Below are 12026 nucleotides of genomic sequence, written 5' to 3' on the forward strand. Positions count from 1 at the left end.
TGTTCTTTTGCTAAGAACATGATCAGGGAAAAGATCTATGATTACATGCCAAATACTATTAAAATAAAAACTTTTTTTGTGATGAAACTATTTCCAGGCCCCTGTTGATAGTCTGCTTGTTTCAAACAGTATCCAAAACAACAAAGTGATACTTCAGCCAAGGAATTCAGACAGTTCCTTGCAGTGTGTTGTAATGAAGATTGGCTCATAGCTGTAACATTAGCTTTCTTATTGCCCTATTTTTTCTCTCGTCTCTCTTTAAACCTAAATGTGACTGTCATGAGATAACAGTTCTGTAGTGGTAGAAAACTTCCTTTAGAGCTGGGAAAGTAATGTACTTCTTAAGTGAAAAAGCGTCTGAGGCTTCAGGTGGCACCACTCCCTGATATGTGGCGATAATGTTATTTGCATTGTGTATCAGTTAGCTTTTGCTGTATAACAAACCTCTTCAAAATTTACTGACTCAAAATAGCAATCATTTCTTTATCCCATAATTCTGTCGGTTGGCGATTTGGGCTGGGCCTAGGTGTGTGATTCTTTTGGTTTCAGCTAGGACCATTCACGTGTCTTCAGTCAGCTGCAGGTCCAGGTCACCTAGGCTGGGGGTCACCTGGCTGTCCGCTGGAGTGATGACAATGACTAAGACATGTGTCTCACTGTCCTGCAGGCTACCCTGAGCTTGTGCACATGGCATTTGGGCAGGGTACCAAGAGACACAGCAGATGCGTCTTGAGGCCAAGGCTCAGAACTGCCACAAGATTGCTTCCACCACATTCTGTTGGCTAAAAGAAGCTATGTGGCTAGTGTAGATTCAAGAGGTACAGGAATAGATTCTACCTCTTGGTGAGACGAGCTGCGGAATCACATTGCAGGGAGGATGGTTACAGAGAGGGGAAGATTTGCGGCCATTTTCACAGTCCACCCTACAGTGTTTATGGGTCTCACGAAAACAGCTGTGATGGAATGAAAAGCGCCTGGAGAGGGAGAAGGCTCAGGTCACGCTCCCATCTCATAGCCCGTCCCCTCGGCCCGTTCTGATCGACAGACCCTGGGATCCTGGTCTTGCTGTCCGCCGCCTGGCATCCCGGTCAGTTCAGCAGCATCCTGGGTGGTCTTGCCAATACCAGCTTTCCACTCTCAGCCTCGCTTCATGGTACGCAGCACCGCCACACCAGTCATCCTTCAGTTCAACTTTCAGGAGGTTCCTCCTTTGCTCAGAAACCGTCAGTGCCCCCGTGTCATCCACCACACCAGCCTAGACTTCTCTCTGGCTTCTCGGACCCAGCCCTTCCATTATCTGGCCCAGTCCTCTCTTGTTCAACTCCCGCTATTCCTTTTCTTCTAGCCAGACTAGCCTGTTTACCGTTTCTCCTGAGGACACCTCATGCGGCTCACCCCTTCTCTGCTTGGAAATCCTTCCCATTCTGCAGGGCCCGGTAGAATCTTCCCTTCTCTCTAACGTGGCCTTCCCTGCCTCTTCCCACCATCTGTGATCTTCTCTGCTCTGAATACTTCAAAGCCAAACACTGTCTTCTGTCATGCACTCTTCTTCACCTTCGCTAGTCTTACCTCCTCAGTAGCTTTGTCAGAAGGCTCCCTATGTCTCCCTTGCAGTACTCAGCACAGGGCCGAGAGGGCAGTGGGTACTTAGTCAGCCAGGACCCTGCACCTGGTCACCCGCCAGCAGCTCATCAGGATCACATGAGGTACCTGTTGAAATACAAGTTCACAGTCCCTTCACTGGGCCGTCTGCGTTCATTAGGTGAACCCCGGGGATCTTGAAGCACTCAGGCGATTCTGATGTAATAGCTACACAGTTGGCAACCACTTGTTGAGGAAAGAACAAGAAATTTATATGAGACTGGGGTTTGAGTCCTGGCTCTGCTACTTCTTGGCTCTAGGACCTTATAAATGTGACCTTTCTGAGCTTCAGTATCCTCATCTGTAAAACGGAAATAATATTTAACGTGAGGATTGCCAAGAAGATAAAAAAGGATGATGTAAAAGGGAATGAAGTACTGATACATGTTACGACACGGATAAACCCTGAACATATTATGCTAAGTGAAGGAAGCCAGTTACAAATGTCCACATATAATATGATTCCATTCATATGGAAATGCAGAATAGGGGAATCTATGGAGACAAAAGTAGATTATTCATTGCTCAGGGCTGGGAGGTGAAAATGGGGGACATGGGAGGATAGCTAAAAGGTATAGGGTTTCTTTTTGGCGTGATGAAGACGTTCTAAAATTCATTCTGGCAGTGGTTGCACAGTGCCTGTGAATGTACTAAAAACCACTGAATTGTACATGAAAATGGGTGAATTGTATGAATTATATCTCAATGAAGTTGTTTAAAAAAAGAATAAAAAGAAGTGTTCCCTCCTCTTAAAAAAAAAAAAAAAGGATGACGTATACGCAAGTGCTTTATAAACCATAGAATGTAATTAAAATACATTAATTGATTATGGATCTGTGGCTAGCCAGCGTTTCAAAAGGGGCAGTTACCTCTGTGGTGGTAGTCATGGTAGTGATAGAGGAATAGACAGTGAGTAATCCAGTGGTGGAAGGATTAATAATTACAGCAAGAGTAGTCATAATTAGTGTCTACTGTTTATTGAATGCCGACTGTATGCTGGGCACTGTGGTAACTGCTTCACATAGAATTATTTGAAATTTACAAGAAGATCCCCTTGTTCAGTTGCATCTGTATCATAATTACAGCCTATTCCACCATTAGTGATTTAGTCCTTTGATTTCTCCCTCTTCATTCCTGAGAGAAATAGTTGGTTAAGCTGCTATCAACCATTGACAGCTTACCAGTGTCAAGTACAAGGACCTGTAGAAGTGTGAGCTGCTTTGATTGGTGGGAGAAGTTGGGGAAGGGAGAGCAACCAACAGTACTAGGGAGAGAGTAGGTGTGGGACGTGCAGGAATGGACCAAAGGGCACCCAACTGCCTGAGGAAGGATGGAGTAGGGGGAGAGGTGTGCAGGAGGGCGGGAGGGGGTGGTCTGAGACATTTGCTGACGTGACAGTTCGGCCCAGGGCTGTTTCTGGTCTAAGGCCCACCACATGCTCACCCTGCTCACTTGGAACTTCCCTATAACAGCTATCACAACAGGCAACATTTATAAAACTGTCCTCTATTCACTGTCTGATTTGTTGTACATTATTTTGATTGCTGTTGATCTAGTGTAGGTGCCTGTCTTCTTTCAAAGAGTTTTAAAGTGGCTTTTAAATACACATATATTAAGATTCAGACAAAGAAGGACGGAAGGAAATTTGTGGGGAAGGAAAAGTAAGGTGAAATCAGAGATAAGGATAGGCCCCCAGTTCTTAAGTGAAAGCCCGTACGCACACTAGCAGCCCCCGAGCAGTCAGTACTAGGAAAACATGCTCAGTTAGGAGTTCTTGGTGGCTAGAGGATAAAAACACGCTAGTTACTCAGAAGAAGCAAGGTGAATTGTGATTCTTTCGACACTTAGAGTAATTTCCCCCTGGGTGCTCATGAGGAGGATGCCACATAAGGCAGCGAACAACATCCCTATAGAAATGACTGATGAGGACCACCCTCCATGTAGACCAACGATGTGTGACACCTGAGTGCTGCCCAAGAAGAGCCTTCCAGCCCAGGTGTGCTTTTCTCGGCTGGCCTTGCTTCACCCAAGTATAAAATGTAATATTTTCAGCTGTAATAACAAGTATATATATTCATCCCTCCTCCCTCCCCTGTGATGTGTGTCACAGACTGTCATGGCTCTTGATGCTGAGCCCAGACATTTGGCTACGGCCCAGACTTGGCACACGAGTTGAAATCTCCTTACCATCCCAGTTCTAAAAGAATAATAAACAACTTCTTGGGAAGTACTCAGTGAAAGTTATTTCTCCCAACTCCAAATCATGCTATGCCCTGACTCAGTCTGCAGAGTGGCTTTTTGCTGCACAGAATTTACACTGACCCTGTCCACTGTGACCTGTGTGGCCCACTTCGCTTGCTCCACGTGTATCTCTCCTTCTGTTTTGAGCCCTGTGGCTCTACATCATTTTAGATACCAGAGTGTTCTGTGCCTTTTGAGGGAACCAGGGCAGTTTGAGAAGCTCACTGGAATAAGATTAGGAGACTCCAAGGATGTATTGGATGGCAGCAAACTATAAACTGAGCTACTATTGTCCACTTACGCGATTTTCTTCTTCTAGTCGGTAACTTTAATAATTTTTGCAGGAGTAGTGTCTGATTGGTTGGCAGCACTGGTAAGATGAACCATCAGGAGAAGAGGGTGATATGAAAGTAATGTGCATAGAATGAAAAAAAAGTTAATTCAGTAAGGATCATTGTCAGAGAGGAGCCCAGAATTCCATAAGGACTGCCCATAAATGGGAATTTCCTTTTGGGCTTTGTTTTCATTTAGATCAGTTTTCTTAGTTAGAATTATTTTGGTTGCAAGTAACAGAAGTCCAACTTAAACTAGTGTCTTGACTCAATGACTAACATGTCCGTGTTGGCATGGACTTCAGGCATAGGTGTATCCAGGGGTTCCAGAAAACATCAGGCCATTATCCTTCACTCTCTCCATCTCTTGATTCTGCTTAACTCTGTCAGCTTCATTCTCAGGCAGTCTCCCCCTCAGTACATTGCAGAGGTAGCCATCAGTGTTACATTTCCATCATCTTCACAGCTGTGGGTCTCAGAGAAAAGAGAGTGCCTCTTTTGTCATTGTTCTAACAATAGTACCAAGGAGGTCTGGCCCAGTTTGGATTCCTTGCCTGAATCAACCTGGCCAGAAGTAGGCAGTAGACAATAAGCAGTATCTGCTTGGCCAGGGCTTGTCCATGTGTTCCTTGACAGAGGATGAATCGTACCTGAAGCGCATGGCACAGGGTCCCTAGGAAAAAGGAGGAATTTTGTTACCAGAAGAAAGGAAAGAAAGAGCATGCCAAGCAATTAAAATTTCTAGGTACCAGAGTGCACTGATTTAGAAATTCTTAATTTGGGGTCCATTAAACTTGAAAGGTTTAAAATTAGATTCAGCTTCAGTTACATTGACTACCTATTCCAAGTTTAGTATCATGATCAAGACTAGCAACAGTGAGCATACTGAGAGGAGGAGTGTGGGTGAGCCCACTGTGGGGTCACGTAGGCAGCTTTTGGCCTGACGACCTCATGTCGTGTCCCCTGGATCTAGATTATTAACCTGAAGACGATGAATAGGCTTCAATGGATCTGTAATCCATTGAATGAATCAATGAATGGGCTTCTCTAATTATTTGCAAAATGCTGTGTATGTATTTTTTTTTACTGGAGAAAGGGATCATGCTTCCATGATTTTTTCATAGGACTCCCCAGTTCCCTACTGCTTAAGAGCAGACTTACTCAAATTGTTTTAGATTTGGCTAGCTTAATCTTATGTGTTCATTTCTTTTCTTGGCTGAACGAGTAGAGTTTAGCGTCCATGATAAACACAGCTCCTTATGGAACAGACACAGTGATGTCAGTGGCTGGGTATGTTGCATCAAATTGCATGTTGAGGGTTTTACGCATATATGTAAACTTTTCACAGTCGTAGTTGCCATTTACCTAATGCTTTTACTCTGGTGTTCACCCTGTGCTGAGTGCTTTATGTGCATTATCTGAACTATATATTTATACACGTGACTGTATTTCTCTGAACCTCAGGTTTGTTATGGTAACCACCTGCTGGAACCAGCTCCTCCGGCTGCCTCTCTGGGAACACAGGACACAAAGTCTGGCTTTTCCCTCTTCCCCGTGTCCTCTTTTGTGGGTCCGCACCTCTCCACTCCCAACCCCCAGATGATAGAATCCTAGAACCCCAGAGTTGGAGGAGACTGCTGAGATCATGCAGTTCAGTGGTTTTCAAACTCGGCTCTCTGCTTTTCTAGCTCAGGGACTCCTTAGAAGGAAGGATGGAAAGATCCCAAGCCCCTATCCTGCTCTGGTCACCACTGGCTGCTGAAAACTACTCATCTGGGAGAAGAGAGTCCAGAGTTCAATGTCAGACTTGTGGTTGAGTCTGAGCTACTACTCTGCTCACCTCCCTGTGTGACTCTGGGAAAGTTGCCTTACCTCTCTGAGCCCAGTTTCCTTTTCTGTCAAAGGGGTGATAATACCTGCCTCACAGAGCTGTTGGGGGCCTGGATGAGGTCATGTCTGTAAAGTCCTCGTCCCAGTGCCTGGCACACAGGCACTGCTGCAAAGGTTAGCTGTGACTAGGACACTGCACGGCGCAGCTTGTGAGACATAATTAAGACACAGCTTTCTTCTTGTCTCTCACTGTGCCTTTAAAGTTGATTCACTGGGGTGTGTTTTTCACCATTTCCTGATAAAAACTTGATCAGGCCTATGACGTTTCTGGTTACTCTTAGGTAACAAAAAGTCCTACGGCCCCTATAAGTGGCACACACACACACACACGCCGCATACTTTCTGGAAATTGGAAGTGCTCACTTTAGTCTATGAACGGTCAGTGTTTACTCCAAGAGAAGACTTCCCTCCATCTTGCCCACCATTCCAGGCCTGCCCAGGTGAGGCAGAGAGAGAGGAAAGTTCTTACCTGACCACTGTTGTCATGCCTGGCACTGGGTTCTCTGAGCCTGGCTGGTGGATGAGTGGACTCTTTTGCTTTCCTGGCTGTTTCCACGGCTGTCCTGAGGACTCCCGCACCAGCACGTTCCACCAGGACCTCCCGGGATTTGGGCAGTGCCTCTCCTTCTGGTTGCTTCCATCCTCCAGCAATTTCTGGTTCCCATACAGATTCTCTCTTTGGGGTTCCCTCACCCTCAGTCTGAAGCCCTGGTGGGTAGAGCCTGTTTCAAAGAGACCAGAGCTGGCATTCCTGGTGCCCTTTAACCCCCCATCAGGGGAGGGGGCGAGCAGTCCCTTTCTTCTACTCTGTCACCTTATATTGCTTCAGCTCCCCTCCCACATTTTGGTCCCTCAAGCAGGTGTCACATACCAACCCCCAAACTCGAGGAGCCCTCCAGGTGCTGCCTTTGAAACTCTTGTCTCCAGGTTTGAGATGAAAAGCAGACTCCCACCACTCCACCCACCTCGGGGAGGCCGGGAATCAAAGCATTTCCGAGAAATCTGCCCCACAAAATCCTCCATCACTTTCCACTGTCCTGAACCTGTTTATATCCTCCTTATGGATCTTTGAGGCAGCTGGGTCAACTTCTTAGAAATTTCCATATAGTGTCTGGCCCCGGCTTTGGAATTTCCCATCTGTTGAATCGTGTTGCCACAATGGAAACTTCCACTTGAGCATCTTGTTATATTAACTGTTGGCCCAGTTCAAGGAACTCCTCTGTAACACCCTGAAAAGCGGTCCTTTAGCCTGTGCTTGAAAACTGTCCAGGCATGGCAAGCTCTCTCCCTCCCAAGAAGCATCCCATTCCGATTTTCAGATGCTTGGAGTTGTTGGAAAGACGCTGCTCCCATGAAGCCAAGCTTGAGTCCCTGTAACCTTCCCTTTGATGGGATCAGAAGTGTGCATGTGAGGCTCGTCCGAGAAAATCTTCCTGGGCTGCAGGGATTCAAGTGGCAGCCAGGTTTGCACCAACACTCTGTTCTCTAAGACCACAGGGAAGCCTCTGACCTTGTCTCTGGGCCGGTTTTCTTTGCTGTCATGCCAACAGCACATAACCCCAACAGAAAGCTAGTATTGGGAAACTCTGTGCTCAAGCACCATTTCTCATGCTCATTACCCTAACATCCTTTCTCTTGATCTGAGAGCTGATTTGCCTTCCTTCATGGGGGCATCTGGATCAGGGGTCCATCCACAGTTGATGAACTCTCCAAAATCAAGCCTTGCCGAATGTGCCCTACTGCCCTCCAAAGACACCCCATCCCTGCTTTTTTGCAGTTTTTCTCATATGTTTAAGTGTCCTTTGGACTCAGCTGGTTGGTTTGCCTCCTCCCCAGCATTGTGAACTGGGCCTCTCTGCCAGGTGACCTTCTTTGTCATGTGCAAGTTGGGCCACTGTGACGGTGGATCCCACAACAAGTCGGTAACTCTGTGTTCATGTTCCCCACCCCATGGTGAAGGCAGCGTCTCAGATGAGCAAGCGACATGTGCTAGCAAGACGCTTGGGTCAGCTAAAGTTGAAGTCACTTTGGGGACAATGGCCTAAGAAAATACTAAATGCGTTTTGGGTTGTTCCATCATGGACTGGTTCCCCTGGCAAGTCTCAGCCTTATGTATCCAGATGTGAACCTGGTTTACATGCTAGTGTTACTTTTCATGCTGTCTACAAAGACGGTGAGATGCAGCTCCCTCCCTCTCTCCCCCGCCCCTATGCCCTCCCTCCTGCCCAGATGATGCTGGAGACAGAGGCCCGGAGGGCAGAATTCATCTCCCCTAGCACTGCTCACCTATCTTTTTCTCTTGGCCTGAAAGAATATAGTGATTTTTACTGGGCCATTCAAAAATCTCTATGTGAAATAGCTAACGGGCCGTTACTGAAAACAAACTTTCTATCAATATTTGTGTACGTTTTACAGTAGGGAGGTGGCATAGTATAAGCAGAGAGACTAGAGTTCAGACCATTCCTCAGCTGCTTGAGATACTTTGGGCAGAGTGGTTTAGCATCTTTGTGCTTCAGTTTCCTCATCTGTTAAATGGGGATAATGACAGTTGCCTCACAAGAGGGCTGTATTAAAGGAACCAATGAATGTAATGAATTCAGCACAGTGGCCTGTCACATAGTATATACTCAATAAATGGGCTATTATCATTGTTTGCATTTGACTGTTGTGATGATTTCTAAAAAACTTTTAAAGCCTTGAAAAAAGTGTCAATCCTCCAGCAATAGTTGAGCAAGTCACTTACTCTTAAAGTCTCAAATTCACATTCATAAGTGGAGGATAATCCTGTACTGGGTTATTGAGAGGATTAAGTGAAATAATCTATTTGAAATGCTCAGCACAGGCCTGGCACATAGTAAGCACCCAAATAATGGTGGCCATTAAATAATATATTCCCATCACAATATTAGCTCCATTTTACAGATAAGAATTTGCAGGACACTTTTTTCCTTGTGATAAATGGCTTCATGAAGACACTTTTATATGTAAGAAGTTGTTCTCACTGTTTTGTTCAAGAAAGAAGAACATTTAGTAGCTGGTTTGCTTATAAATGCCAAACTGTAGCATATATGAAAGTAAGCTATATAACTAAACCAAATGGCTTTCCATTTTTTTAGGCTTCACCTCATTTCCTTGTTAAGTTTTGAGTAAGTGATTTTGCCACTAGATTAGGAGAGTTTATATATTATTTTTACAAGTTCCGTGGAAACATGCAAGCATAGCTATATTTAGCTAGATGCTCTAAATTCACATCAGTTTATTTTGTGCTCTTGCAATAAAGATGCATGGTGGGCACCTTCCTGGCATCCAAGGAGGTCTTGGAGGGGGCCATGGAGGAGAAGACAGGGCCAGACTATAACAAGATGACCCAAACTGGAGATCGGGGCTTGGTCAGGAGGGTGGCGAGCTGGCCGGGGTGGAGCAGGGATTCTTGACAGGGAGGTTTTCTCCTCTCACAGGGCAACACCTGCAGTCCATTGAGCAGTTCGTCCCTAGGGTCCTCTTGGAGCAGTGGGCAGTCCTGAGCAACAGAGCTCCTATCCCCTTGCTTCCTACTGACCAGGTGCCCGTGCCGCACCAAATACCAGGTTTGCGAAGAATGATGATGACATCATTATTTGTTGGGCTGATTCTGAAGTTTGTGTCACTCATGCCTGGACACCTTCGGTGAGGAATGATCCAGGTGAGCAGGAAACCTGTTCATAGGTTGGGTCTGACTTACTCACCCCTGCAGACAGACAGTTCAGCAGTAATCTTCCTTGATGTGGAAACTTGAAATGTGGCTGGGAAGCCAGAAAGAAGGGAGGGACGGGTAGGGGACCAAGCAGTGGGGCCACTTGAGTTGGTGGGTCAGCAAGTGTGTACGGAGCATCTGCCATGCGTGCGGGCAGGATGAAGAGGGAGCGGAACCGAACCTCCTGCCTTCTTCCTTGCCCAGCTCCGTAGCCCACTTCCTGAGGCAGGGACTGAACCAACGCACGTGGCCTTAGAGAAACCCCCCATTGCCATTTTGTGGATAAGGCTCACGAGAGCCCCTTGCCCGCCACACATGCTCAACTCCAGGGCCCACGAAAGAGCTGATGGCGGTTATGAAGTTTAAGTCTCAAGATCTCTCATTGGCAAGGACCCCTTCTGATGTCCTATAGCTCATTCCTAATTTTGCATTCTTTTTTTAAAGAGGCCCCCAAATTGTATAAGGCTCAGGAGCCACAAAAAACTGGATCTGTCCCCGGACCTGGGAGAACTAGCACACGCTCCGGGTCTTTCCCTCCACCCCATTTTGCCTTCACCAAGACGCTAAAACTCCAATTTGCTTCTGAACTCAGGAACAGGCTTTGGCCCTGTGTGTGTGTGTGTGTCCTCTGCTGCGGCTTGACCCAGCTAGACCTGAGTTCCCACCCAGAGCTCCTAACCCCGTGAGTGAGGGGGAGGGAGGCCCAGCCAAGAATTGCTGTCTGGGCTTCTTCCTGGCTACCAGACACCATCCCCCGGGGTGGAAAGGTCCCACCGTTCCTGCAGGAAGGCAGGGCGGGTGCTCTCAGCCCTCCCGTGGCTTTGTGGTTGCTGGGAGGGAGGCCCTGCAAAGGAGCGGGGCAGGAGGGAGCCAGCCCTGTACGAGGCATCAGCTGGCTAAAATAGGCCTGGTGGAAAATTCTCCTTTAAGAAAAAAAAAAAAAAAAAAAAGTAATATCCTTGAAACTGTATCAGCTTTGGCAAAACCATAACTCTGATCTCAAGTTTTGGGAGAATGGGCCTGCCAACCTACAGGGCTGTGCCGATCACGTGTGCTGGCTTGCTGTCAGCCATAATCATGTCCCTTCCCTCTCATGCCTCACAGGGCTGGAGTGCTTTGCTAATCAGTCAGGATTAAATGTCCTGAGAAGAAGGGAAAGGAGGGGAAAGGCCCTTTTTGTCTGTGAATGTCTTTCTACCACTATGCAAAAGGATACCCAAGTTTGAAAATAATTTTCTCTTTCAGTCAAAGGCTGGCCAACTTCACCCCCTGGTGGAGAAGTAGAGAACTGTGTAAAATGAGCCATCAGGCATCATTGTCATGACTGATAATCTGGAAATTCTCAGCCTGTGATGAGTTAGGACAGGGAAAGGGGCTGGGTGTATAAGGTTTTTGGGTTTGAGGGTGGGTTTTTTGCCTTGAAACAGTTATTCTAAACTTAGGGTTAGATTTTTTTTTAATATCTGTAAAGAGTAAAATGGTTAAAATGCCACTAGGTTTAAGGCTCACACCTATTAAACTGCAGTGGACTTTTTTGCCAAAGCTCTGCCACCAGTGCTAGTTATGGCCAATCCTTACCAGTCTGTAGGCTTCTTTTACTCCTTGAGATTGTGGCAGAGACATAGAACCAACCAGAAAATAGGAATTTCAGCCACCAACTGGATATCTATTAGTGATCCTGACTTTCAGACTCCAGCTCACCACTGCCCACGTTGAAGTCTTTTGCTTTAGTGCTGCTAGTTTAAATTATTTGCCTTAGTTCATTTACACTTACTGCTCACAGCTTCCAGAAAGTCAGATTTGGGCTAACTAGGTGATAGCTATTTCACTACTATTTCCTACATATTTTTAAAAGGAAAATGCAAAACAGAAGGATAATGGTTGAAATATAAAAACCTTCCCATATATGTCATCTTCTGTTGAAATATGATTTTATCCTGACACCTTTATCAATCTTTTGTTAATTACTCAACTGCTTTTAATGACCAGAACTGACCTGATTGTTTAGCTTCTGTTGTGTCTTCAATAATAAGAGCCTTCCTAATAGAAATCTCATCTGCTATCTTTCGTTCACCACGTGGTAGTCCGTGTCCCTGGTGAATGTTTATCATCTCCATTGTCCTGGATCTCCATCCCCCAAGTGGAGGATACAATCGTAGTGTTTATATTAGTAATGCTTTTAATAGTTT

General features: G+C 46.0%; 1 protein-coding gene across 4 annotated transcripts in view; it reads left to right on the top strand.

The window, feature by feature from the left end:
* Window positions 1-12026, top strand: part of GNG12 (G protein subunit gamma 12) — a 122386-nt gene that overhangs the window by 50157 nt on the left and 60203 nt on the right. The gene's annotated exons all lie outside the window — the stretch shown is intronic.

Source organism: Balaenoptera borealis (assembly GCF_965194805.1).
Source record: "Balaenoptera borealis genome assembly, chromosome: 1".
Classification (NCBI taxonomy): Eukaryota; Metazoa; Chordata; class Mammalia; order Artiodactyla; family Balaenopteridae; genus Balaenoptera; species Balaenoptera borealis.